The following is a 10,166-nucleotide window of genomic DNA, read 5'->3' as shown; positions in this document are numbered from 1 at the left end:
TTACATCAAGCGTGTAAGTTGGAACAGAAGGTGGAGTAATCACAGAAGACTTAGTGGTGTCGAGAGCCGTACGAGATAATGTATAACGTTCCCGCAAGAATTATATACTCATATTCGTTTATCGTACATTAACATTGCAGGAACACAAAAGCTGTTATAATCATTGGCGTGCGCAACGTGGGTGCCATTGGTGCCTTGACTCCCCATTAGACAAACATTTTTTATGTAGAATTATTACAAACTGAGAAGAGATTACGTGTAAATTATTTCCCGAACTGCATGTGTGCCGTGCGTCGCCGACGCAGCGTCGGGTGCAATGACGCTCTTTTCTTAGGAGAAAGGGGGGGAGGATGACATTCCATATGGTGGTACTTAAGATCTGGCACCCACTCCCAATGTCCTGCGCACGCTAGTTGTTATAATATGTAGCCAAAATGTTTGCTCATTAAACAAAAGTTGAACAATCTATTTAATTACCATCATAGTGGGAAATTCGACCCTTCATATATTGAAGTTGCCTCTCAGTGTTCGGTAGTACACTGGATGTTCCAACTCGGAGGACATTTCGAAGGTGAGCATCAGTTTTCCAGGGAAAAATTTTCAATTCAGTTTAAGAGATTACGTGAGAAATACATTTTCAATGACGGGTCAGGCGGGCCAGATGAAAGGGTTCTGTGAATCGGAACCACCAGGGGGCCGCGCCGTTGCACATGAATGTTCTAGAGCAGCGTTTCCCAACCTTTCTGAATTTGCGGCACACTATGGGTGTAACTTGAATTGTCGCGGCACACTATAGATATTATTATTTGTGAATATAAAATATCGTGGTATTTTTTTCTGTTATTACTGATCTCCTTCTCACATAGGAAAAGGTCAATAACTGTTTTTTCCCCCGTGTAAATCATTATGCTTATTTTTCATTCTAATTTAGAAATAGAAAACAATTGCAATGAAGTATTGGACTTAGGTTTTTAAAAATACGCTTTCTTTTGCGAAAACTGTATTCAAGCTTTCATTAAGAAGGAAGGTCACTAAATAAAGAATGAAGAAACAAATCTCTTTTACTTTTAAAACACAAATATAGGTAATTTGTATGTATGTTCGCTTTGTTGAAAGAATTGAATGATATTTTAAAATTTCAAGTGACGAAATAGTTTGCAGCAATAAAGAAGCAATAATGGTTATAACAATGATAACAAATACTTTATTGAACATTAAAAATGTACGGAAAAGTAACACGGTATGAAATTTAAAATTGTGGTCTAATAGTAAAGGTTCACAGTAATGTAAAACACAAATGTACATTTTTCCTTATGTCTTGCAATTTTATTGCTATAGAATTAATAATTTTGTTTCGATTTCCTCGCGGCACATCAGCGGCCCATTCACGGCACACCAGTGTGCCGCGGCACACCGGTTGGGAAACGCTGTTCTAGAGTAATCTTCTAATTTATTCTCCTCTTCTCTGTTATAAGAAAAAAAAACTTAAAGAAATGTAGTAAAATTAAGCTAACCTTACAGTGTTTGTAACTGGTAATTTTGACAACTTTCTATTGTAGCTTTCCTTTCTTTCTTTTTTTAACGAACTCCTAGTAGGAATAGATTAGGAATTTTTCGTAAGGTATACAACACTTTCTACAATCCTTCTTCTGCCTGACCAACGATCTTTTAAAAATTTGCTAATAGGCCTACCTGCAAATCGCTAGCTAAAGAGAAACCTTAATTTATAAGGCTTTATGCAGAGTCATTTTAACATATGATTAGCGTCATACTAAAGGCTTGACTACTGCAGGAAACATCTAGACTACGCGGAAGAAACAGAATAAGTCAGAAATTGACCAAAATGAGGTAAGTCAAAATTGGAGATCTATGTGTTATGCACCACCTCCGGTTAACTTAGTATATGTCAAATGTAAACGTGAGTTGAATAATCACGTCTTGGTGCTGTTAGTATAAGTGATTCATACTTATGCTTGGTAAAATAAAAAATCGCCTCCTGAAAATCTGTTTTTTGACTTTAATCGAACTCTTTAGTATGGCCCTAATCACGCGTTAGAATGACTCTGAATAGGTCCATAAATTCCACTTTAGTATTGGGATAGTCGAAATTTCCTATGTGTAATACTCCTTCCCGTTGGTCTAATTGCTAGACCCTGCTATTTTGAAGCACAGGGCCCCTGTCGATTCCCAGTAGGGGTGTCTTAAAATTTAAACTTATTATAATGGTTCGAATTCTAACTTATATTGTAAGTCCTTGTCTCATACAGCCTCGATGTTGCAGAATGGGGAAATTCAGAACTCAGAACACATTCTATGGAGTTGTATGTGAAAATTTTACAATATCGGAAGAAATTAAAAATGGAAGAGAATAGACTTAATGAATTGGACATAAACGAAGTTATATTTAATAGACAATTTTTCGGAGGGGTTGAAAAACATTGAAACATAGAAAATATATTAAGAAGAGAGTGAGAAAAAAATTAATAAAACTAGAGTTGTCTAATAAAGAGCAACTGCTGCGTGCGTTGAGGGATTCTATGAAGTCCCGGAGCGTAGCATGCTGACAAATGGTGTCTGCCTCCTGGAAAACAACGTACCCGTTCACTGCTCGAATGATGGCCAGACAGATGCACGACCCTGGGTATGAAATCCGTCATAGTTCGCGTTTTCTGTTGACCACACACCATCTTTATACCACCTCTTCCCAACCATGCAGTCATTTCCCAGGGGCAATTACCTCTGTGGTGTTGTCACGTTGCTTTCTGAGGTGCAATAATGGATTTTGGACCACTACACCTTATTTCACGTTCGGACCTATAACACAGCAACAATGCAGAGTTACGAGCTGTACCTTACCAGATGACCTACATAGGTATGCAGAATTACACATGTAAAATTTCACCGCTTTACGGTATGTGGAAGTGGGCCAGGCTAAAACTTTCTCGTGCTCCTGTCGTTAGGCAGCAAATTTCAAAGATATCATAGATGTGCAAATTACTCAGAAACTATTGATTTGCGACCTCCCGTTCATATAGGCGAAAATGTTCCAAAATACTTGTGGAATATCCCGTATACATACTCATCAGTAAACTGCCCTTAATTTTTAGGATAGAAAGAAAATTCGTACTACTGCTGGAGACAGGGACGTCATTTCAGACTTTGCTTGAGGGGAGGGAGCAAGAGCACTACCGACATAAGACTTTCACGTTTTGTATTAGTATATTAGTAGACAACCGTTTAAAGTATATGTATTCCTCGGTCTTGGGGGGGGAATTGCCCCCTCCTGCCCCCCTAAATGACGCCCCTGGCTGGAGAACGTTATAAGAATATTAAGTTTAATATTAGAAGTGGGAATGTTGAATCGTATGGTCTCTAGGCTAGTGAACACATTTATGTCGGGACGAACGGATAAACTAACACACAAAAATAACGTTTTTGGATTGTAGGGTGTATTGAAACGTGTAAAACTGTTGAAATCTCGAATTTATTTTGTTTTTCACGATCACCATACTTTATTCTTCTATCGCCGCCCGAAACTAAAATAGCCAAACTTTTCCATTCTTCTCCACAACTCATTTCGAATGCTTCTAGCAGGGCCGGATTTCTATTTTTTGCGCCCATGGACCCTAGCAAAATTGCCGCCCCTAACCACTAATAGGCCGTCCCTAGCTGCCTACTGTCGCCTTTTTCAACAGATCCACCGACAACTGATCAAACCATCCTAATAACCAACTAATTTATGACAATATTTGCTACGACTAATCTGCTACAGTATTATCATAGTCACGGCTATTTAAAAAAAAAAAAAATGGCTTTTTGCTCATTTTACTGAGTCGTTGGTGAAATATATATTTCCAAGAGTTTTATCATTTTTTTCAATATTTTTTAAAAAAAATCCCACCCTTCAAAATTTGCCGCCCTAGTCCCGGGCTCATGCTTAAATCCGGCCCTGGCTTCTAGTGATATCCTCACGTTAACCTCAAATCATGCCTATTTGAAGCATTTATTTGCTCATCTGTGGTGTTAAGGGTCCCTAATTGGATTCTAGGCCATGTAGCTTTCTGGTAGACAACATCCTGTTTGTAGAGTTCCTTGTTTTCTCCCATATTGTCATTTCACTATTATCTCAATCATTAATTTTCATTAATCATTAATTTCGCTTAGCCTAAGGTGCTAAAATCACTCTTTGTACGTAAAACTATAAATTTCACTTCATTTTATTTCGAAGTATTTCTTTGTAATACTTAACAAAAATACCGCCATTTAATGGAAGTGCCGTCAAATCGCCTTGTTAGCATGTTAATACTTTATTAATCTTATCACTTGTTTGATTGTAAGAATTGATTCAGTTTTAAGCTTTAGCAGATTTCTAGTTACACAACTGTTCAGACGCATGCTATTGAATTAGTACTTTGCTCTCCACGACGAAAGATACGGATTTTCTCTCGTTCAAGAAGACAGCATAACTTACGCAACAGGAAGCGATTTCATTTCTACTTTTTCTTATTTTAGTATCAAACAAGTTTCAGTGAATATTCAATACAAAACAGTTTACACAAGAAAAAGAAATGAGATGCGAGTGTCGAATGGGTGTCATGGGAAAGATTCTTCTTATTTACCAATTCAGATCACATACATGTGACCTTCACCGTTGTTCACTTGGCAATAGATTTCTCAGAACAACAGTAGCCAACTAATGGAATTTATATCCCAAAAAGGGAATAATCTTAAATGGTTTATTGACATTAGAAATTATTTGAATGCTCTCTGCTTATGCTGTTTAAACTGTACGGTGCATTGGACACAATTTTATAAATTATATTAATACTTCAAGGAGGGCCGAGATTCATTTCCCAGATCATCACCGATCATTTACTCATGGGCGGAGTTATGGGGGGCATAGGGGACATTGCTACCAACTTTTTGACAAAAAATAAAAATGCCACTTATAAGATCATTTAATTCTCATTTGTATTCACCGTGCTCCCCCAGCAGACAAAAGGTCCGTCCCTTCAGCTGACAATTCCTAACTCCGCCTATTAGGGATGCGCACGAGACAAGATTTGAGGCTGTCTCGTCTCGAAAATGTGCTGTAAAAGTGATGTCTCGACTCGAAAAATGTATGTTTTTCTATTGGAAGAGCTGTGTCTCGACTCGAATTTTGTCACGAAAATTCTGTCTCGACTGGTCTCGTGCGTATCCCTACCGCTTATGCATTTACTTCAATTCTTACATTGAATTTACGATAATACAAAATAATTATTAATAACATTACTTCAGACATATGCGACTGGTACCTAGATCTGCACCAGAAGATGTAAAACCTCAATTAGATTAAGAAAGAAAGATGCTTCTAGTAGAAGAATTAGGCCTAAATGACAGTTAATGATTAACAAAATACCACTAACTACGAAATGATAAGAAAAGTCAAGAATGTATATGTATATATCTTCACATGAAAATAGACCCTATATTGTGTTGGGGCGGGGTCACGGTGGCTCAGTGACAGAGCGCATACTGTAGTGCGTGGGGTCGCTACCCCGATCCCAGTTAGTGGGTATTCTCGGGGTACTCCCGTTTCCTCCAATATTCTCATTCCACCAATTCTTCCATAGTCATTCACTTGTCTTAATCAACTGTCTCCCTTAACCTAAAAGGTATAAACGTAGGACGTTCAAGTGAAATGTTTCATTCTTTTGTGCTGGGGAAAAGAGAGAAATGTCGACCGGATAATTATCAGAGTTTTAACCTCACCTTTAATGCAATTTTGGTCTTGGATATAGCTACTTTAAAATAGGAACAATTTACAACTTTAAGTGCATTTTAAAAATATGTAGATTATATGAACATAGCAGTAGCTAAAATAAGAATTAATTTAATACAATTTAGACATTATTGTAAATACAAACTATCTGGACAGTTGTTCGCGTGAAACTATGTCCGGCGCCACTATCCCCCCCCCCCCATTATTTTTAAATTATTACTTATAACAATTCTACTTTGAACTGGCTTATCGTTCACGTGGGGGTGGACGGGCCATCTTATGGGGCGTTTACACTTAGTCGATTTGCGTTCGATTCAGTTGAATTGACGTCACTTTCAACTTAAACGACCGTGTAAACGGAACTACAACTTAATCGCTTGTTGATCGAAGGCGACTAATCAACTGGCAACTGAATTAAAAGACGTTCTATTTTCTGTGGTTGAAATAATTGAACACATCCATCAATCTGATTCGGCCTAGTTGCTTCGATTTAGTGGCAAATGCAGCGAGTCGATTTAGTCGTGCGACTAAATCGACTAAGTGTAAACGCCCCATTAGGGATAAAGTCGACTGGGCTCTATAGCTGCGACTATAATAAAATTATCTGGCGCAATAGTTGATAAGAAAATACTATACAGTTGCACCTGCTGGTTTATATAATAAATAAGAAAGAGTTATGACTATAAGCAATTCAAGGTTTGATTAACTTGTTTTTTAATATGTATACAATTATGGTTCCTGTACGCATAACTTATATGTTCATTCTTTTAATATATGAATTAATGACAAGGCAATATATATCATCAGCCAGTTTAATTATTTGAAAACAATAGCACACGCATCAACATAAAGATGTGTCGTCTAGTACAGAGTTTGTATTTAAACTAGCAAATACCTCAAGCGTTACTGGCAGCGATATTTTTGCTTTCTTCTCTCTTCGCTTTTAATATACAATTTGTCTGAACTCCAGGTATTGTACAGAGTAGCCAACCTCAGACAACACAATTATCAATTTTGGTTTTTAAAATTATTATATATTACAAAAAATTGTGTATTTGTTATGGAAGTAACGTAGAAACAAGTGTAATACTGCTAGTAATAGCAATAATACATAATAAACTTATTTAGTAATCTTCAATTTCGAACTCCAAATCGACGTCTCTAACCTCACCATTCCTTTTTTACCCTTACTTACTAACACTATTCTGAACAAAAAACAATATTTCCACCCCTTCCTAAACGTAATTGAATTTAAAGAATGAATGCAGGGTTGTCATTTGCCAATTCTCAAGTTATTATAGATTTATTTTAGCGGGAATAACTGCTAAAAACCTCAGTGTGTGTGTGTGTGTGTGTGTGTGTGTTCATGCGCGCCGACTACGTGGGTGCTCCGGGACTTCGGCACCCACACAAATAATCTTGTGGGTGAGGCGCACCCACAATATTTTTAGTTTGGACTCGGGTTTAAAGCCGTTTGTCTTGCGTTTAAGTCAGCTGTGTTACCGACTGAGCAAGGGCAGCGCCAACTTATCCTTATGGTACCAACATATTTTACTTTATCACAGCACATCCCTATATGACAGGGTTCATAAAAGATTTTAACAAAAAAAAAATCAATCAAACATCGAGACTTCCCTGAAAACATAGAGGCTAAGACGTTCCGCCATTGATATGCACCCACATAAATTTTGTGAAGTCGGCGCCGTTGTGTGTTTTATATTATTATTTAATGCACATCTACAATTTATTTGAACAATCAAAAACTACAAAAAAAAGTGTGCGTTCTAAAATTATTGTATTCATCTATTATTGCAAGGACATTATCGTATATAGCATTAAGGCTTAAACTATTGTGTATCATGATAAATTATGTTATGGTTGGCAAGCCTGGTATATCACAATATTCGAATGCCTCGTATGAATACCTTAGTGAACTATCCAAATCCCTTTAGGTCTATCTTCCTTTCTAGGTCAAGAATTAATAAAATAAAAGTATTAAGAAAACGCTGAAACACTTCATTACTTTAAATGAAAAATCCAAGTACCAAATTTCATGAATTTAATGATGAGATTCCGAGATATTGACAGTTTATTATACCCCCTCCTTACTTCACTCCTCCTCGCCGATTCAAACTTGTAGAGTAAGAAGTTTACTCATTCATTCACATCAAGAAATATATATAAAACGATTAGAGGCTTTAAAGGTGCACAGAAGAAAATGAAATATTTAAGTTTTACGTCCCACGCTTATGCCGGTTAACCTAAAGGAGACGGTGATGATGAAAAATGAATTAAAATGGTGGAATGAAGAAAGTGGGAGGAAACGGGAGAACCCAGAGAAAACACACATACAGTGTTTGTCTACCACAAAGTTCACTTGGCGCGAGTTGGGATCGAATATAGGACCCCATGCACAAGAGGTGAACGCTTTACCACTAAGCCACCGTGGCCCTAGGTACACAGAACAGCTGTATGGTTTTAGCGTAATGTAACTTTTACATGTCTTCTTAAAAAATATTTATTCACCTAAACCTTACATAATGAATGATATAATACATCAGTTTGAATACGAACGTGAAAAATATGATCACACTCATATATAATCAAGACTCATCTTAAAACAAGGGAAAACTGTCTCTATGAAACAAGAATCTTTAGAATCTTCTAGAAGACATGGAAATATATTTTTACTAAACTAAGGACGATTATGATCTTATCAACTCTTAAGGTGGGTCACCACCCGTACATATTTTAGCTCTTTCCCTTAACCACTGCACAATGAAACGTTACATATTAGAAATATTGTACTATAAGATAAAGTTATGTTTCAGCTACAACACAGGACACTGATTCATTTAGTTGTGTCTTCTGATATTGAAAAAGCTAACAAATAGAAGAAAATTTTTCATTCCTTTTACAATGAGCACACAAGATGGCACTTGCTGTTAGATCTTACTAGAAGCGTTCAATTTTATGAAATGTTTATTTAAATGTGTAAAGTACTTTAAAAGTAACGATCTTATTACGAAGTAGGTATATTGTTTGGCCGTTTTTCGTGTTATGATTCACATTTTATTTAAATATAAATTTACATTTAAGGAAATAGACTTTGAGAAGAAAATTGCGCAGAACGCCATAATGCATTGTTGCCAAATTTGTACGTTTAATTCCTGGATTCTAGCGTTGCAGTTCGAGAAGCGGAACTTAGCTGTGAATTGCAGTAAGGGTCGAAAACTAATTTCTCCAGAAAGTATCCAAGCAGAATTCCATGATTACGTCCTTTATTGTCTGGCACCAGTACACACTCGGCACTAATTGGCAACGCCGCACTATTCAAGCAGTTTTTAGCATAGCACCGAGAACACCTGGTGATCCACCTTAAACCATTATCTATTTTTAACATTATTATTAAGTAGGCCTATTTTACGGTTGTCGATTTTAAGTTTTCTCTTTAACTCCCATTACTGTCTTCTATCATTCAAATAAATTTGTTTTTCCCTTCCTATTCTTTGCTTTCCTTTCATCTTACCCTCAATGGGAGTATGAAGAAGGTAGTTTCTTCTCAATGTGAATGATATAATACTGGATGTCGAATCCAGTTGGCCTTTCTAGGAAGGATGCTGGATAAGAGTGTCCTCTCATACTCGTTCTTTTGCTAGTCTCTCTGTTCGATTTCTCTTCTCCGTCTTCCTATAACGCACATTTCGAAACTCTCGAAGTATTTCTTCTCTAACTTACATATAGTGTTGCCACGAGACGAGACGAGACGAGACTTCAGGCTGTCTCGTCTCGTCTCATGCAAAGCATGTCTCGTCTCGAAAAATGTACTCGTCCCGTCTCGTGTCTCGTCTCGAGAGGTTCTGTCCCGTCTCGTCTCGTCTCGTTTGTCTCGTTTCGTCTCGTCTTGTCTCGTAAAATATAGCAGCATACCATGGGAACGAAAGTAAATGTAGCAGGCTGCACCATGCTAATCAAGATACAACTAACAAGGGAAGAGAGGGAGATTATATATCGAAGTGGAAGACAGGGGCGGATCCAGGGGGCGATCGGGGCGATTGCCCCCCCCCCAGAAGAGGAAACTTTCTTATTTTATATATATATAAAGAACCATCCCAAAGTTTGGAGCCCTTAAAAGTAGCAGTATGACAACCCACCGCCCCCCCAAAGTCGGACCTGGATCCGCCCCTGGTGGAAGATGGTTTATATACCAATCGAAAGCACTAATGACGCCTCCGAATGCATATACTGTGCGAGTTATATGAATATACAGGGTGTCCAGAAAATCCATTTCCACCCCTTGAAATCGCAAACGATGAGACAGATGCCAAAACTGGAAAACACGTTTTTGATCATTATAAAAGTACAACGTATCAAAGCAAAAATTCTTGTCACAAGGCCACCC

This window comes from Thermobia domestica, chromosome 1, assembly GCF_964235325.1.
Source record: "Thermobia domestica chromosome 1, izTheDome1.hap1.1, whole genome shotgun sequence".
Taxonomy (NCBI): Eukaryota; Metazoa; Arthropoda; class Insecta; order Zygentoma; family Lepismatidae; genus Thermobia; species Thermobia domestica.
This window is presented reverse-complemented; position numbering follows the sequence as displayed.